This window comes from Mobula hypostoma, chromosome 23 (assembly GCF_963921235.1).
Source record: "Mobula hypostoma chromosome 23, sMobHyp1.1, whole genome shotgun sequence".
Classification (NCBI taxonomy): domain Eukaryota; kingdom Metazoa; phylum Chordata; class Chondrichthyes; order Myliobatiformes; family Myliobatidae; genus Mobula; species Mobula hypostoma.
The window spans coordinates 50,483,016-50,503,595 of NC_086119.1; positions in this window are offsets into that span (position 1 = coordinate 50,483,016).

Here is a 20,580-nt window from a genome sequence, read left to right on the forward strand (position 1 = left end):
AATTAATGCACAGATGTCACTTATCAATAGTTTCTGTGCCTGCTTGTTACATTAACTGCGATACCGACAGTTTTCTGGGAACACGACGAGGTTGTCACCTGCATAAGACTCTCACCCCAGAAGCACAATACCATTCAGCATCACTTTAGTACTGGCGGAGAGTTGAAATAAACCAAGAGAATTGGTGGCATTTATCTCCCCGGCAATCTAACATCACATCTGAGCAGGCACAGAAACTATTGATAAGTGACATCTGTGCATTAGTTCTCCACCAAACGTTGTTGGCATGAAATATTTTTACAAGCACAAATTATGAAAATAAATATACTTTAAAAGCTGATTCTGATTTCAGTCAGAGAGCAGGGCAGTATTAGCAAGCAGTGTGAAGAACGTTAGGGACCCACCATGAGTGATTACTGCTGTAAGCTTCTTCCTTCAGCACCTGAATTTCAATCAGTTAGCTGTGCCATCTGAGCAGCAGATCAAATCCTTTCTCAGACGATTCTAGTTAAAAATTTATTTTTATTATCATATTGTTTACCTCCGATTTATTGGCCAAGGTGACTAGTTTGACTTCCCTAAGTCTGCGCAAACTTTGGCACCAACAATTTAGTTCTGGTTCAGAAGCCAGGTCAATCCCAGATAAAACTGAAGAGAGAAATCATATCCTATTATCATTCATGGTAGCTGCTCTTTCCCTTACTGTTGTTGCATATTTCCCTACGAGAGAAAAAGGGGCCAATTGGCCCATCAAGTTCATGCCGGCTCATAAGGCAATCATCTTCCTCACTAATTTCCCCTGTAACCTATTCTCTTCATGTTCCAGTCAACCCGTCCAGGAGTCACCAATGTGCTAGGGACAATTTGCGCTGGTCAATTCCCCTACCAGCTTGTAAGCCATTGACATCAGGAAGGACAATGGTACACATGTTCTTGTCTCCATCAAAGGTGCTGAGATTGAGAGGGCAGAGAGCTTCAAGTTCCATCAGTGAGCATCACCAATGGTCTGACCTGGTACAAACGTGTTGACTGAGAAACTGCACCAGTGCCTGGGAGGCTAAAGAAATGAGCATGTTTGACTCTCACCGATTTTTATCGAATCATCTTAGAAAACACCCTATCCGGATGTAGTATGGCTTGGTATGGCAACGGCTCTGCCTAGGATCATAAAAAAAATAGCAGAGAGTTGTGGACACAGCTCAGCAATTCATGGGAAACCAGCCTCCCCTCCATGGACTCTGTCCACACTTCTCACTGCCTCAGTAAAGCAGCCAGCATAATCAAAACTCCCCATATCCACTCAGGACAATCTCTCCTAAGCACCCCCCCCCACCACTGGGCAGAAGATACAACAGCTAGAAGGCACGTACCACCAGGATCATGGATAGCCTCTACCCCGCTGTAATAGACGATCATCCGCTAGTACAATAAGATGGATTCTTGACCTCACAATCTACCTCTTTATGGCCTTGCACCTTATTGTCTGCTGACACTGTACTTTCTCTACAAGTGTAACACTACACTCACTGGCCACTTAATTGACACTCCTGTGCACCTGCTCATTAGTGCAAATATCCATCGGCCAGTCATGTGCCAGCAACTCAATGCATAAAAGCATGCAGACATGGTCAAGAGGTTCATTTGCTGTTCAGACTAAACATCAGAATGGAGAAGAAATGTGATCTAAGTGACTTTGACTGTGGAATGATTGTTGGTGCCGATCAGGGTGGTTTGAGTATCTCAGAAACTGTTGATCTCCTGGGATTTTCATGTACAACAGTCTCCAGGGTTTACAGAGAATGGTGTGAAAAACAAAAAGAAGATCCAGTGAGAGGCAGTCTGTGAGTCAAAGCGTTTTGTTAATGAGAGGGGTCAGAGAGGAATGGCCAGACTGGTTCCAGCTGACAGGAAGGTGACAGTAACTCAAATAACCACGAGTTACAACCGTGGTGTGCAGAAGAGTTTCCCTGAATGCACAACATGTCAAACCTTGAAGTGGATGGGTTACAGCAGCAGAAGATCATGAACATCTGTATGCTGAGGGAGGAGGATGTATGTTCTGCATTCTGTTACTGTTTTCCCTTGCACTGATGTGATAAAATGATCTATAAGAGTTTTCCATTGTACTTTAGTACATGTAACAATAATAAAACCAATTTACCAGTTAGCCTTTGGGGCATGGGAGGGAACTGGGGAGACCACATGATTATAGGGAGGGTGCGAAAGCTGTACAGACGAAACCAGTTGTCAAGATTGAACCTGTGAAGGAGCGGTTTTACCAGCTGTGGCACAGTGACACTTGGTTTGTCTATGATTATAGGACCATAAGATATAGGAGCAGAATTAGGCCATTTGGCCCATCAGGTCTGCTCCACCATTTCATCATGGCTGATCCATTTTCCTCTCAGCCCCAGTCTCCTGCCTTCTCCCCGTAACCCTTCATGCCTTGACAAATCAGGAATCTATCAACCTCTGCCTTAAATATACCCAATGACTTGGCCTCTTCAGCCATCTGTGGCAATGACTTCCATAGATTCACTACTCTCTGGCTAAAGAAATTCCTTATCTCCATTCTAAATGGACGTCCCTCTATTCTGAGACTGTGTCCTCTGGTCTTAGACTCCCCCACCACAGGAAACATCCTATCCACATCCATTATATCTAGCCTTTTCAACATTCGATAGGTTTCAGTGAATCCCCCATCATTCTTCTGAACTCCAGTAAGTACAGGCCCGGAGCCATCAAATTTCCTCATATAGTAAGCCTTTCAATCCTGGAATCATTTTCATGAACCTCCTTTGAACCTTCTCCAATGTCAATACATCCTTCCTTAAATAAGGGGCCCAAAATTGCTCACAATACTCCAAGTGAGGCCTCACTGGTGCCTTATAAAGCCTCAACATTACATCCTTGCTTTTATCTTCTAATCCTCTCAGGGTGAATGCTAACATTGCATTTTGTTCATTACCACTGATTCAATTCATGGGAATTAACCATTAGGGAATTTTATATGAGGACTCCCTTGGCACTTCCAATTTCTGAATTTTCTCTCCATTTAGAAAATAGTCTATGCTTCTATTTCTCTACTGAAGTGCATGATCTTACACTTCCTGAGACTATATTCCATCTGTCACTTCTTTGCCCATTCTCCTATCTGTCTAAGCCCTTCTGTAGCCTCTCTGCTTCCTTGACACTGCCTGCCCTTCCACCTATCTTCATATTATCCGCAAACCTGGCCACAAAGCCATCATCCAAATCATTAACATATAACGCAAAAAGAATTGATCCCAACACAGACCCCTGTGGAACACCATCAATCGCTGGCAGCCAATCAGAAAAGGCTCCCCTTTATTCCCACTCTTTGCCTCCTGCCAATCAGCCAATGCTCTATCCATGCGAATATCTTTCCTGTAAAGCCATGGGGTCTTAATCTGTTAAGCAACCTCATGTGTGGTACCACGTAAATGGCCTTCTGAAAATCCAGGTACACTACACCGACCGATTCTCTTTTGTCTGTTGTTACATACCTCATGGGTATCTTGTGACTGTCTTATGACCATGATGTAATTGAGTATCTGATGAGCATGATGTAATGGTCTTGTCGAGGTCACATGATGTAATTTTCCCGCCGATGTGAGGTCACGTGATGACATGTTCTCACCAGGTATATGAAGGGAGACCCTGGTGTGATGCAGTTAGTTTTTCCAGTTGAGTTTTAAGTTCAGTTCGTTATTTAATTCGTCAGATACTCCGTTATGCTGCATATTCATCTTATGACGCAGTTTCGTTTTAAAGTGGAGTTCTACTTTCTACTGTAAGTGGTATTGGAGAGTGAAGACCTTACCAAAGTACAGGAATTTGCCGAGTCGAGTAAAGCTGATATCGTGCGGCGGTTTTGGAGAGGATCGACCTTCATTGAATCTTCGTTCAAGAAATAGTGACCTGCTTTTTTAGAGATCCTCTGCTAAAGCAGGAAGGATTGCACAGTGTCTATTCTCCAGAGGAAAAGGTCAGTTCCTTTAAACCGTTTTATTTCCGTTGTTGTGAATCCTGCAGACAAGGCAGGTTCCGGCTGGGATCAGCAGTAACGTCACGTCTTCGAGGCATTCTTTACTTCAGGAAAGTCTCTCCTAATTGACTGTATAAATCTCTTGGACTTTTGAATTTACCATTCTAAGAACTGTGTTCAAATTTACCACTTTAAGAACTGCTCTTGCATTTACCCTTTTAAGAACTGTTCCAGAGTTGCCATATAGCAGCTAACTTCCAGTTAAATTAGTTGTTTGAATATTTTTCGCTATTGTTGAGCAGAGTTTCATAAATGTTTCTTTGTTTTTATAAAACCTGACTCAATTCTATATTCATTGTTGCCGGTCACGTGACACTATCCTGCTTCCTATTTCTGCAAAGAATTCAAAGAGATTTGTCAGGCAAGGTTTTCCCTCGAGGAAACCATGCTGACTTCAGCCTATTTTATCATGTACCTCCAAGTACCCTGAAACCACATCCTTAACAATTGACTCCAACATCTTCCCAACCACTGGGATCAGATTAACTGGCCTATGATTTCCTATCTTCTGTCTTTCTTCCTTTGCCATTTTCCATTCCTCTGGAACTATGCCATAATGCAGTGATTCTTGAAATCCTAATCCTGCTGCAGTCTCTTCAGCCACCTCTTTCAGAACCCTGCGATGTAGACCATCTGGTCCACATGACTTATCTCCCTTCAGACTTCTCAGTTTCCCTAGCACCTTCTCTCTAGTAATGGCAATTTCACACACTTCTGCCCGCTGACATTCTTGAGCTTCCAACATACTGCTGGTGTCTTTCACAGTGAAGACTAATGCAAAACACTTATTCAGTCCGTCCACCAGTTCCTTGTCCCCCACTACTATCTCTCCAGGGTCATTTTCTAATGGTCTGATATCTCTGAGGTCCTAACCTGGTTGCAACATATTGATGCAGCTACAAAGAAGGGAAGACGGTGGCTATATTTCTTTAGGAGTTTGAGGAGATTTGGTTTGTCACCTAAATCACTTGAAAACTTCTATAGATGTTCCATGGAGAGCATTCTGACAGGTTGCATCAATGTGTGGTGTGATGGTGTGATTCTACTGCACAGAATCGAAGTAACTACAGAAGGTTGTAAAATTAGTCAGCTCCATTATGGGCGCTAGCCTTCATATTATCCGAGTTATCTTCAAGGAGTGGTGCCTTAGGAAGGCGTTGTCCATCATTAAGGACCCCCACCACCCTCTTCTCATTTTTACCATCAGGAAGGAGGTACTGAAACCTGAAGGCACACACTCATTGACTCAGGAAGAACTTCTTCCCCTCTGCCATCCGATATCTAAATGGGCAGTGAACCCATGAACACCACCTTGCTACTTTTTTATTTATTTCTGTCTTTGCACTACCTATTTAAGTTAACTATTTAATATACATATATACATATTCTTACTGTAATTCCGTTTTCTCTATATTTATCGTGCATTGCATTGTACTGTTGTTGCAAAGTTAACAAATTTCACAACATATGCCAGTGATATTAAACCTGATTCTGATATCTATTCTCTTTTACACTTTACATATCTGAGGAAACTTTTCATATCCTCTGTAATATTACTGGCTAGCCTACCATCATATTCCATCTTTTTTTTCTTTATGACTTTCTTAGTAGCCTTCTGTTGGTTTTTAAAAGCTTCCCAATCCTCTAACGTCCCACTAATTATTTTCTCTATTATATGCCCTCTCTTTGGCTTTACGTTGTAATTGACTTCTCCTGTCAGCCATGATTGTGTTATCCTGCCTTTAGAATGCTTCTTTGGGATATACATGGGCACGGATTTGACAGGATCTTGCTTGCTTTGTGCTAGGACTTAATATCTCAAGATCTGTCAGTCTCTACCTTGAATACATTCAGTGGTGGAGCCCCACAGCCCTGGTGGATAGGGAATTCAAATGCCCATTGCCCTCTGATTGATGAAATTCCCACCTTGGTGCAGAGTAGCCAAACCCTTATTTTGACAGTGTGGCCTTCTGATTCTTAACACACTAACTAGGGCTACAATCACATTTGCTTCTCCCCTGAAAATCCTATAATAATTTTGTAAGCTTAAATGAGCTCACTTCTCACTCTTCCGAACTCAAGGAGAGGACTGGCCAAGGAGAGCTTAAACTCTCCTTCTGAGACAAACCTGGTGAATCTTAGTTTTGCCTTTCCATCCATCTTTCGGTCGGGAGACTCAACCATTAAGCAATACTTTAGTCATGCTGTGGGATCTTTCTAAACACATTAACTGCTACATTTTCCTAGTGAATAGATCTCAACAGTTCTTAATGAAATGTATAGTGCTTTGGGACATCCCAGACTCATGCAGCATTCAACGTAATATGAATCAATCTTCTTTTGTTAAAAATCTCTCATCCCTTTTTGACGTTACTCAAGCAATCTACCCACATGGAGGCAATCCAGTCCCTTTGTTCTCTTTCATACAATCCTTCCTTTTATTTCTCTCACCTTCATTCTTGTAGAATGAATAATCCTTTAGAAACTGTCTGTATAGCTCAATCCAATATGAAATAATTACTGATGCGAGTGTGAAGCAAAATATCTACAGAAGGATAAACTGTTGTATGTTCTTGAAACTCTTTTCTGTTTTAACTCCACTCTGTCTGAACAAAAGCTGGGACGTAACAAGGGATGAAGGCCGAATATTTTGCTTACCCAGGGGAAATTAAAGAGATGACTCCACTCAAAGAAATGCTAATTTGCACTGCTGGAAGTGAGCTGAGTCGATATATTCAGACAAAATTGTTTCACTGGCAATATGACTTTACTGAGATTCTAGTTCTGCAACACTTCATTTCAAAGGAATAAGTTAAATCAAAGATTGCGTTATGGGTATTGAAGAGAAGAGGCACAAGAGACTGCAGATGCTGGAAGCTGGAGCAATTTGAAAGGTGCTGGAAGAACTCAGTGGATCAGTCAGCATCTATGGAGGGAAGTGAACAGTCTATGTTTTAGGTTGAGACCCTTCATCTAGATTGGAAGAAAGAGGGAGACGGTCCGTATAAAAAGGTGGGGGAAGAAGGGGAACTGGATCTAACAGGTGATAGGTGGATTGAAGTAGGGGGGAGGTGAAAGGCAGATGAGAGTGGGGATGATGTCAGAAGAAGATGACTGCACTTCTACCCTCCCTCCATCGCCACTGCACCCCATCCCTCCCAGGCACGAATGCGTCAGAGTTCCACTAGTCCTCAGCTACTCATCCAAACTATCAGTCTTCACAAGATTTGTCATCTCCAATGGGATCCCACCACCAGGCACATCTTGCCCTCCCCTCCTTCGTCTGCTTTCTATAGGGATCACTCTGCTTATTCCTTCCCACAGATCGTCCTCCTTCACCTCTGCAATCACACAGTGTTACACCTGTCCCTCCCTCACCACCGTTCAGGGTCTGATACAGTCCTTCCAGGTGAGGCAGCACCTCACACGCGAATCCATCAGTGTCATTTATCCATTGCGGCCTCTGTGTGCCAGTGAGACCAGACTTAAGTTAGGTGACTGCTCCGTGAAGCATCTTCGCTCTGCCCACCATGATAGCCAGGCTCTCCCAGTGGCCAGCCATTTTAATTGTACTTTCCAATCCCACACCCACATGTTTGTCCGTTGCTGGGTCATTTTCAAATGAAAGTTAGAGGAACACCGTCCTATAATCTGCCTGGGTGGTCTCCCACCTGGCACCATGAACATCGGATCCTCAAACCTCTCATCACCGCTCTCCTCCTGCCCCTTTTCATTTTTCCTTTCTCTCTTTTCACTGATTAAATTGACTCCCATTACTCGTATCTCTTTCCCTTCTCCTATCCTCTCCCTCTGCCCAAGACCCACAAGCTGCTCCCTCCAGTACCACCTCCTACCTCCCTCCCTTTACTCCATGCTCACCTTCCCTCCTCTCTTATATTCCAGCATATAGCATAGACAATTGCGATAGCAGTAACATACAGTCACACAAAAATAATAATGGTGCCAAAGTCCTTGCGTGTCATGTCCTGCAGATTGATGGCGCATGAGATGTTGTCCTGGAGCCATGTTTCTGCAAGAACAAGCCCGCAGCAGAACAACCTTTCCCTCAAAGTCAGTAAAACAGAAGAGCTGGTCATTGACTTCAGGAACTTAGATGGCGCTGGACAGAGACTTATTCAAGATCTTTTGTGGAAACACCTTATTTCTACCTTTAATGTCTCTTTTTCCTTTTCAAGGTGTATGGGGTTCTGCCGAAGACCCTGATGTAGAGCTGCACTCAAACTTATATTCTTTATGGCAATGGTTCCTGCTCCCGGGGTGGGGCTCAACATCTGGCTGTTTTTCGATATCCTAAGGGCATGGCCTGGAAGATCTTGGGGTTCTGAGGCTTTGCAGCCCTGGGGATGAGCCAATTCTATGCCAGTGCCCATGACTACAGTGTCGTGGGAGAAAACAGAACATCAGGAATAGCGGATCAGCTGTCAGGGGCTTTCGGGGTCTCCATACTCAGATCATACCTCTCTCTCTCTCTCCCACCTCTTCCCCTCTCCCCTCTCCCCTCTCCCCTCTTGCTCAGTGACACCTCTCTGCCCCCATATTAGGGAGAGATTAGATTAGATTAGATTATGAGGACACGCAGTCCTCTCTTATTGTCATTTAATAATGCATGCATTGAGAAATGATACAATATTCCTCTGGTATGATATCATAGAAACACAGGACAGACCAAGACTGCAAAACTAACAAAAACCACATAATTATAACATATAGTTACAACAGTGCAACAATACCATAACTTGATGAAGAACAGGCCATGGGCACAGTAAAAAAGTTTAAAGTCTCTCAAATGTCCCACATCTCACCCAGACGGGAGAAGGAAGAAAATTCTCCCTGCCGTGCCCAACCACAGTCCGACTCTGAGTCGTCCGAAAACTTCGAGCTCTGATCAGCCCTCCGACACCGAGTACCGAGCACCATCTCTACCGAACGCTTCGACCCCAGCCTCGGTCGCCAGCAGCAGGCAAAGCCGGGGATTTTGGGGCCTTCCCTCCGGAGATTCTCGATCGCACAGTAGCAGCAGCAGTGAACCAGGCATTTCAGAAATTTCTCCAGATGTTCCTCTGTGCTTCTCACATCTGTCTCCATCAAATCAGAATTGTGCACGGCGTCCTACTTACAAATACGATATCATTTCACCGGAGAGCTGCGTGTGCTGTGTCACGCCGCCATCTTCTCCTCCCATCTTCTCCGAGGGAGAGAGGAGGAGAGAGAGAGAGAGAGAGAGAGAGAGAGAGAGAAAGACAGACAGACAGACACTGAGGTACGTGAACAATTTGTTTTTGTTGTACTGTAGATCATGGTCTTTCTTGGGGGCTTTGCTTTTGCTGGCTTGGAGGGTAGAGGGTGCATGACAATAAAGTTCAAGATCATAATGAGGTAGATTGTGATGTCAAGAGTAGCTGTTATACTTCATTCTGCATTGTTAATATTTAATGCACTGTGTAATGATCTAATCTGTATAAACAGTATGCAAGAAAAGCTTTTCACTGTATCTTGCTACATGTGACAATAATGAACCAATTCCAATTTCAATTTGTCCTTTCCACTTATCACTTCCCATTCTTGGCTTCATATGCCCATTTCTCCTCCCACCTCATTCTTGCTGCAGTTCTTAGTTCACTAGCTCTTACTCCACCCTTCCCTCCACATTACGCGTCACACCTCCCCCTCCCAACCACTCCAGCTTCCGGGAATTAGCACGGATAACTGGCGTGGCCCTTTTAAGAGTTCAGGACAATCCCAGTAATTGATAATCATGTTTTGGGTGCCAAGAATTGAGTATTTAAGGAACACCTGAACTGCTGTTTGGTCTCAATTGTAAGCTTACTAGTGATATCGTCTAACGTTTGTTTTGTGTTCAGATCCAGTTTGATATCATGTCTCGAACCTTGCTTTGGATACCCCAGTATTGGGGTCCAAACCATCCTCCTCACATTTCACCTCTTTTTACAGGTTATCACCCCCTTTCTTCTCATCCAGATGAAGGGTCCCAACCCGAAATGTTGATTGTCCATTCCCATCCATAAATGCTGCCTGACATGTTGAATTCCTCCAGTACTTTTTGGTTTGCTGACGGAAATTCAAGTTCCTGCATAAATAATGCCTGCTGAGTTCTTGAGTTTGAACTCAAAAGGTCAGCATGGTGTAGTGATGCACCATATAGAGCTCTTGCCTCTCAACACCAGTGACCCAGGTTTAGTTCTGACCTTCAGGGCTGCTTTTACAGAGTTTGCACATTTTCCCTGTGACCTCATGGGTTTCTCCCACAAATCTGGAAGATGCGCTGGTAGAGAGGTTAATTAGTTACTGCAAGTTACTCCAGCGTAGGTGGGTGGTTGAGAATCAAAGGTCAGTTGAAGGGAATGTCAGGGAAAATGGGTTACTGGGAAGTAAGTGGTGGAATGGGATTGATAGGCTTGTTATGAGAGTCAGCAAATTTTGATGGGCTGAATGGCCTCCCTCTGTTCCATAATGATATATGAGAAATGAAAATCAAGATCAAGATGATAAATGTAAATTATTTAAGATAGACCTGGGCTACTTAGGAGTTAAATCCGGCAGCAGTGTTTTTCACTCAGCAGGTATTAGAAAGATGAATGTCTCTTCCGAAAGGTTGTGTCAGTTGAAAGATCATCAAACGCTATGTATTGACAATGGGCTGGTGATGTGAAGGTTCAGATCAGCAGTGTTCTGACTGAGTGTAAGGCAGGTTTTGGGAGGTCACAAAATCACTTTCCCTTGCCCGTTTACTGACGTTATAGTGGCTGAAGGTCATGTTCGGCTAATGCCAGAACTGGGAGTCCCTTGATACCCATTTCCAGAGAAAGCAGAGACAGAAATATTCCCGGACAGTCAACATCTTCAGCAAAGGTGGGATCAAAGGACCTGCCTACGGACAAACAAGAATTTGGAAGTTCGGAGTAGGGATGTGTCAAAGTACCAGCACTGGAAAGAATGCACAATTAGAGAATAATGTATAAGTACACAAGGAATTAGAGAAGAAAAACTTGACAAGACGTAAGATTTTCAATTTAGTAACAGATGTTAGATAGTCCCTGCATACTAAACGGTACCCAGCATGCTGACATGACCATTTTCCAACCCAGTACGTGGGAATATTTTTCACTAGAAAACTACTGCTCACTGCAAAAGAGTAGTGCTGCAGATGCTATAAATCTCAAATAAAATCATTAAATGTGGAAAGACAGGTGCTGCAGAATAGTGCAACAGGGATGGTGCAGAGGCACACAGTGGCTAATGTGACTGCCTTACAGCTCCCGGGAAATGGGGAGCATGGGAGCTGATGGCAGTGTAAGAGGGAAAACTGGATGAGCATAGTGAGGTGGATGTTCTGTATTGATGCAGTTGAATAAAAGGCCTGTTTCAGGAATGTATAACCATGAGTCAGCAGATCAGAATAGATTCATAGAGACGTCCACTATAGTCCGTCGACTCCCCACCAGCCTTTCACTCAAATCCTGCATGAATCCCATTGTGTTCTCCCCACATTCTCACCCGCCTCCCCCCAATCCTCACACGAGAGGGACAAAATGCAAATTGTATAGTGACCAAAATTAACTTATCAACCAGCACAGTTTTGAAGTGGGGGAGGGAAGCTGAACACCTGAGGGAAAGCCACAGATCAGGGGGTGAACACTAGAGCTCTGTACTGAACCCAGGTCACTTTGTCGTGAGTTAACCGCACTACTTTGTTGTGAGTGAGGACAGAGTTCACTTTTATTTTTATAAACGCTCACTCAAATGATTACAATATCACAGCAATACAGCATTATATATGAAACACCCTGGTTTCCTCGGCTGCGTAAGTTTGGGGAAGACAACCTCCAGCCCCACCAAACTCATGAGATTGAGGGAATCTCCCACCCCAACCTCTGTTAGTGTGGATGCTGGGTAATTCACTACCCTGTTACAAATTAGTGCCATGAAATTACAGACAGCACACTGCATGTGATTAAAAGATTATATTTATGTATCTTCATTTGACGAAAGGGTTAGTAAAGAAAAGAACAAAAAAAAGAAAAGGGCTCATTTTAATGAAACAGTCTAATGTGCACAAGCTGGAGCTCACATAGTCCCCGATCCTCAATCGATTTCACCCCTGGCTTTGTCGAATCATGGTCCCGCTCTGGGTTGAATCCTACGACCTCTTCTCTCCTGCATCTTCCCTCTTCATCTCCTCTCCAACAAAAGCCCCAAGCCCAACCTTGGTGTTCCTCACCAGAGAAACTTCCTCTTAATTCAACCATCCTAATTGGATGGCACACATTTCTCCTTATCTCTTATCTTCAACAATAACCCAAAACAAGCAGAAAACAAGCTGCTCATACAGAAGTGCCAAAATGAAATACATACAGCATAATAGTAAAAACATGAACCAGGGCATTACATATAATATTACAGGTCTTCATAAAACAGTTCCAAATTATAAGATGGTCATCACCAGTCTCTGAGATGCCCACCGTTCCTGGAAATGCTCCATTGTAACCATGGATATCACATGCCTCTTCTCCAGGGGCACACAGACATGAACATAACCCCAGTAGAGGGGCAGACAATCCTTTGACTGCCCTTTGCCTGGACTTGTGAGTAGTACCTTTAGCTAGGCACAGGAACAAGCCCACCCTGAGTGAGGCCCCCTCCACCCCACCTCACAGAGTTAACATTTCAGGTCAACAATGTTTAAAATTCGACTATTTGCTTTTTAACTATAATTTACCACTGGGTCAGGGAAAAAAGAGGATTTCTGCCCTTTGCGGCCCCTTGTGAAAAGTATTCCTAAATCCTTACTGAAGGCTGTGGCTTTGCGGTTAAGATTATAGCTCCTTATTTTACCTTCCCAACAGCAGGAAGAATCTCTCTGCCTCTCTCCCTGTAGAGATGATGCATCTGAAAAGTATCTCCCTGGAACAATTGCCATGGACCATCCAGTTCGTTGTGCTTCTCATCTGCTTCTGTATAGACAGAGATCCCATCACAGTAACTGACTGTGACAGCCCTACTAATGGAGGTTACAATTTCTCTGCCACCCACCGCAAGGCATAGGTCAAATGTTAGCTTAATAGAGCATTCTGTTTTACAGTATAATCATTCTCTGGGTGACAATTAGTTAGCAGGGCTCTTACTTAGTGTCCGTCTCCAGCTGCTTTTGAAGCATTTGTATTAAAGTCCTAGAGTGACACAGCACAGAACCCCTCCTTTGACCCACAGAGTTCATGCTGAACATCAACCACCCACGTATTCTAATCCCACACTAAATCGCAAGTTTACTCTCCCCACATTCTCATCCCTACCCCTCCTGATTCACTCACTCTTGTAGTGTGAACAACGAGGGAGACTGAAGCTAATGCAGAGGTGGCTTACTCAACAAATTGAGACACTATCTGGAGGAAGAGGCCTCCTCGACCCAATATTACATGATATTTTATATGCTAAAGATCAAAGGACATTTCTACATTTACAATGTATCTGCTGTGCTTCCTTTGAATTACGTATAATTTTCACACCTCATTCTTTGCACCCACTCTCCAGGCACCCAAAATGAATGTTAATCAGCATTGTCTGGTTTTTCAATTAACTGCTGTCCACAGCTCCAGGAAGCAGAACTGCATTTTACATTTAATCTACAATCCATATTCAGGTCTAAGGATTAGTTGTTGGAGTTAGTTGCTGAAGTTAATGTTTGCTATATACCCTAATTCCAGAAAATGCCCTAACACACACCAATGTCATTTTACCCAGTCAATGAACCCACCAACCCACACATCATTGGGGATGTGGAAGGAAATAGAAGGACTTGGGGTCACAGAGAAGATGTACAAACCACACAAGCAGCACCAGAGGTCAGAGTTGAATCAGGGTCGCTGGAATTTTGAGGTCTCCTGAACTTCCTGAACCAGTACAGTCCACATGAGGTATGCACAGGATAAGTAAGAAGAGAAGAGATCCAGGACAATGACAAAAGATGGGATGCGTGTGACAGGGTCACTAGTGAACTCAAGTGCAGAAATCATATAGACTTCAGCAATTCAAATAAAACACAAAATTTATTACAGAGATTAACCAGCTGTCATAAGGGGGCGATGGAAGTGGACCCAAATGCAAGACACAGACACTGAAGTACGAGGAACTGGACTATGTTTATTAAGAATGCTAGGGAAGCCAAGGAGTGAGGACAAAATGATAACACGAAGGTAGACGAAGAGTGACAAGCTGGAAAACCTGGACTTGGACTTAGGACTTGAACTTGACAGGGAGCTCAGGTCATGACTCAGGACTCAGGACTCGGGTCTTGGCAGGGATTTGGTCTAGACGTGGCTCTTGACTAGAACTAGGACTCGGCTTGGATTGAACTCGGATTTGGCTTGGACTGGACTCAGACTTGGCTCGGACTCAGACTTGGCTCAGACTTGACTAGGACTTGACGTGGACTGGGCTTGGACTTGACTCGGACTTGGCTTGGACTTGACTCTGGACTGGGACTTGGACTTGACTCAGACTTGGCTTGGACTTGACTCTGGACTGAGACTTGGACTTGACTCGGACTGGGCTTGGACTTGACTCTGGACTGGGACTTGGACTTGACTCAGACTTGGCTTGGACTTGACTCTGGACTGGGACTTGGACTTGACTCGGACTGGGCTCAGACTTGACTCTGGACTGGGACTTGGAACTTGGCTCTTGACTTGGACTAGGCTCAGACTTGACTTAGGCACAGGACCCAGAACACTGAGCCGGGACTCCTCCTTGGACACAGGACATAGAGCCAGGACTCTTCTTTTAGACACAGGACATGGAACACCGAGCCGGGGCTCCTCCTTGGACACAGGACATAGACCTGGACCCTTCTTAGACACAGGACACGGAACACTGAGCCGGGGCTCCTCCTTGGACACAGGACATAGAACCGGGACTCTTCTCTTAGACAGAGGACACGGAACACTGAGACTGTTCCCCCCTTAGGGTAACGGCAAATGGCCGGACCTACCCAGCAGAGGAGAGGACACAGAGAGACAAAACCACACAATGATAGACTGTTCTTTATCTTGACATGAAAAGGCTCCAAGAAGCGGCAAGCCCTTGACGCGGCGGGTTAACTTGACGGGGATTCTGTCAAGGTTACTGTCGAGGTTACTGATGAGGACGGTCCAGCAAGGAATCACTGGACCCCAGAGCTATTTATGTTGCCAGCCCGAAACAAGAATCAGGTGCCTCAATTAAGGCACCCAACGGAACAAGGGCGAAAAGGAATAGCTGGAATACGGAATCCATGGACTGGACTGTGAACCGGAATGTGGACTTCACGGACTGGACTGTGACACCAGCAAAACTAACAAAAACTCAGGCAGATTATACAGAATCTTGAAGACCCGAAATCACTCATGATACACTGTTAGAATTTCACCATACAAGGATCCACAATGACTGAGCAAAGAGGGGTTGTAAACCCCCCTGAAATACATCCCAGAGGATGTAAAATTCAGGACCAATCAGACAGCCCTGGTGTCCAGACAAAGCAATAACCCCCGAAGACAAAATCTACAATGCCAAACATTGAAAATCCTGTGCTAATTTAATTACCTCAAATTGAATAAAAGTAGTAAATACAAGGATAGCTTAAAACTGTCCATGATCCCAAATGCAACACAAAGTGAAAACCCAGAGCGAGTCCAAAGACAAACAATTAGACATAAAAGGTAAACAATCCAAGGACAATGCATGATGTGACACTGAGAAAATACAATCCACATACTAACTGAAAAAGATTCTTTTTCTTTTAAGGATGACCCCTGGTTGTGACAGTGTGACCTAAAGGTGGTATTGATCCAATGCACTCCAGTCAAGATGGTGTCGAGCTGTGGTCTCCCTCGAGGCTGTGGCTCAGATGCAGTTGTTTCTTAGGTTTTTAGGGATGGTTTTGGGGACAGAGGAGGGAGCTGGACAGTCAGTTTAGGATTTAGGGACAGGGAAGTGGGGGAGTTAGAGGTCAGACCGGAGTCTAGGCCTCCTCTCTGTGCTCAAAGGCCAGTAACATGGACATGTGATGAAGGATATCCGTGGCTGGTTGTTGGGCCAGCAGACCAGCGAGGACAAGGTCTGGTAGCTCCCCCAGGTCAGTGAGACATCAATGCTTTCTGGGATTGGAGTTCTGTGTGGGCAGGAGGCATGAGGGCCGCTGACCCTCTAGCTATATGAGTCAGTGAGACAGGAGTTTGAGAACTAGTGTTTGGGAAGCCACTCTTCATAAATTGTTGAGTTCAAGGCCTGGAGTTCGGGGTCCTCTTTCATCGCCATTGTCGAGTCCTGAGGTTGATACCAAAGAACGACGCCCAAGAGTTGATCGGCAGTCAAGGCCCGGCAGCCGGAATCCTGAGTCTGTGAGTCCACGTTAAGAAGTGGCATCCCAATGTCTACATATCTACTGGAGGCTGGAGTCGGCCTGTCCTGGGGATAGAGGACTGAGTGTGTGTGTGGAATGCTGAGTGGGAGGGAGGAAAGGGGCTTGTTTTGCTGGTGTTTTGTCATTTGTTGTTCTGCTGAACATTATGGACACACAATGTTGGCATTGGAATATGTGGTGACACTTGTGGGCTGCCCCCAGCACATCTTTAGGTTGTGTTGGTTGCTAAGACAAACGACGCAGTTAACTCTACTGTATGTTTTGATGTACCTGTGACAAATAAATGGAACTGAATGCAGCATCCTTTGGAAGGGTGTTGTGGGGTAGGGGGATGGCGGGGCCTTGCAATGTACTCCTTGACTAACTCACTGGACCTTCTGGTATATCCCACTACCATAGTCAGCAGCATACATCCGAGACCACGACAAGGAGATCTGGTTCAAGATGGCACTGGTGAAATGTAGCGACAACTTGCTGGCAGCATAAACAATGATTAATTACTTTATTAATCACACATTTTCCTTGAAAACAATTGCTGTAATCAATAGCTTGTAACTTCCCCTTCAGAGATGAGCTTTTTAACCGGCTGCTTGAACAGGCATTTTTGTGGTGTGAATTGAAGCCTTGAAAGTGCGGGGCGGCTGTGGCCTAGTCAATATGGTCTGAAACAGTTGACGAGGCCCAGGCCCAGGCCTGAGAGCAGGGAATGAACCAATGTTTGGCTGCTGGAACAGACCTGTAGGCAAGTTGAAGCAGCAGAACCAAGGCTAGACAGAGTCAAGGCGGCAGGCCCGGGCCTGAGAGTGAGGGCCAAGCCGAGGTTTGAACAATCTAAGCGCCAAGCCGAACTGGAAAGGTTGAGTACAGGCCAAATTGAGGCAGTGGGTCTCAGACCCAAAAGGGTACCTAAGTGGCAAAGTCTGGATCCAAGAATGTGGAACGACCACTGTTGGCCGGTTTAAGCACTGGGCAAAATTGAAGTTGTCAGGGTGAAGGTGAGGGACGGGCCAGTGGTCGGTTTACTGCTCCATGAGGTTTTCTCATCTCTGTGCTGAACCGAGGCTGTGGCCTGCACCAGAGGCCTTCTGGATCGGCTGCGGTGATGACAAACCTCACAGGTGTGGGCTCATTTTCATGAACTTCAGTTCTGAGTGTTATTTACCTATTTTATTGTTTGCACATTTTGTTTTTCTCCCCCTGCACAGTGGGTGTTTGATGGCCTTTTGAAGATTTATTTTATTAGGTTTCTTTGTTTATGGCTGCTTGAAAGGAGATAAATCTCAAGATTGTATTTGGTATACATACTTTGTACAGAAGATCCTTCCCTCAATCCTATCAGTATTACTGTTTGCTGTTCCTTTCAGCTACGTTATAATATCATATCCAGATGTCCAGGAGATCACAGAGTTATGGAGTTGTACAGCACAGAAACATGCCACTCAGCTTACCATGTCAATGCTGATCCTCATTCCCATCCATACTGATCCCACTTGCCTGCATTAATTTCATATTTCTCTGTGCCCTGCTCAGCTAAGTACCTGACCAGATATCTCTTCCGTGTTGTTATAGTTCCTCCCTCCAGCACCTCCTTTGCAGATCATTCCAGATACCAACTACCCCCCAGATAGTGCAAGGGAAGTGGCCTGATCAGGAATCGAACTTAGGTCGCTGGGTTGAAAGTCCAACGCAGTACTACTGTACCACTGAGGACTATGAGTGAACCCAATTGCAGAAACCACAATTCAGACAGGAGTTGATGTGCAGATTCAAAAGCAAGTTTCTCTTTTCTTCAGCCAAGATGGGCAAAAACAGGCAATGGGCCAACTCAAAGATGCTGTAATCCAAACACAAATTCAGTTATCCAAGATCTTGATGCACAAATAAGATCCAAAAATGGCAGGCAGTAAGATGACAAGACATGACATGACATGACATGACAAGACAAGACAAGACAAGACATATATACGCGCGCCCCTAAAAAAATACCAGAGGCTATTGCTACTTACAAGATCACACATTAAGACTGAACAAAGTAGGGTTTAAATACACAGATGTTAATTGGGAACATGTGCAGTCAAGGATCAATAACAAGAAAATCCAATCAGTTCTGAAAAACCCTTGAGAGAGCTACATCTGCCCCTGCTGGCAAATCCTGGAATAGACCAGCATACTGACAGATCATCTGTAACTTTGTTCTCTCACCTTAAACATCTGGCCTCTGGGTTTAAACACCCCTGTCATGGGCAACACACTCTGGCTTTCTACCACATCTATTCCTTTTATAAGTTCAGATACCTCTGTCATGTCACCGCTCAGCCTCCTTTGCTCCAGGAAAAACACTTCTGGCCTATTTAATCTCTTCTTAAATCTCAAACCCTCCAACCTGCTCAAAATACCTGTCAATACTTTTTTCAGCATTTCTAGCTTAAGCACATCGTTTCTCTAGAGTGGTGATGAAATTGTAACTTCACACAAATCTCCAAGCCCAGCCCAACCATTATTTCATGCAATTATAATATGACATCCCACCTCTTACACTCAGACCCTACGTCAATGAATGTGAGAAGGCCATTTGCCTTCCTTACCATCCTGATGTCCTGTGTTGCCACTTTCAGGGGACTATGTTCTTGCACCCCTAGGACTCTCTGTTCTAAGACACTCTCCACGGCCCTTACATTCATGTGCTCAGCTTGGTTCAACTTTTTAAAATGCAACGCTTCACCGTTGTCTGTCTTGAATTTCGTTGATTATTCCCTTGCCCATTTTCCCAGATGATCTCGTTCCTGTCGTAAACTTAGACAACCTGCTTCACTGTCTGCCACACCAGCAATTCTGGTGTCATCTACAGAATTACTACCCATGCCAAGTACATTCCTAACCAAATCACAGGTGACTGCAGAGGCCAAGTCATTGGGTATACGTAAGGCAGAGGTTGCTAGGTTCTTGATCAGTCAGGGCATGCTGGGATTTGGGGAGAAGGCAGGAGATTGGGGTCAAGAGAAAGATTGGATCAGCCATGATGAAATGGCGGAGCAGACTCGATGGGCCAAATGGCCTAATTTCGCTCCTATATCTTCCAGTCTTCTAGTCTTAATATAGAGACAGACAGTTTCTATGCAGAGGGAAACTTCTTGGAAACCTCTTGCTAAACTTACAGGTTGCAGTTTTGAAAGGAGTTTGTACACAATATTGTATGAGCCACCAATGTTACAACAGGCAACCCATCCATCACTCTCTCCAGTTTCCTGCCTGATGCACCTTTTACAAAAAGCACTGCAGCAACCGATCAACAATTCACAGAAAACTGCAAACTCCACCACACCGAAACACACGGGATACCCAAGGCAGTGGAAGTCGAGGGTCCTGCCTGAGATGATTTACCTGCCCTTTTTCCAGGGTTATGTCCATGCTTGTGTCTTACTGGAGACAGAGCATACTGTATCTGTGAGTACATTGGGGTCTTCTGGGGCCGGTCGGTGCCACAGGGCTTGAGTGTGTTCTGGACAGAGATGACTGTGCTGTAACTGGGAATAATTTTTTAAAGATTAGCTTTATTTGTCACATGTACATTGAAATATTGAAACATACAGTGAAATGCATCATTTTGAGTCAACGACCAACATGTCCGAGGATTATGTTGGAGGCTGCTTCCACCACCAGCCTTAGCGGTGTGTTCTAGGTTCCTACCTCTTTCTCTGTCAAAAACGCGCTCTGCAAAATCTTCCTTTCACTTAAAGCCATGTCTTCTAGCATTTGAAATTTGTACCCTAGGAAAGAGATTTTGTCACCCTAACTATGCCTTTTATAGTTCTATAAATGCCTATCAATTCTCCCATCAGCCTCCAACACAATCCAAATCTGTCCAACCTCTCTTCAAAGGTTTCAAAGGTACATTTAATGGCAGAGAAATGTATACAATATACATCCTGAAGTGCTTTTTCTTCGCAAACATCCATGAAAACAGAGAAGTGCCCCAAAGAATGAACGACAGTTAAATGTTAGAACCCCAAAGTCGCCCCCAGCTCTCCTCTCTCCTGCACATAAGCAGCAGCAGCAACAACCCCCCCCCCCA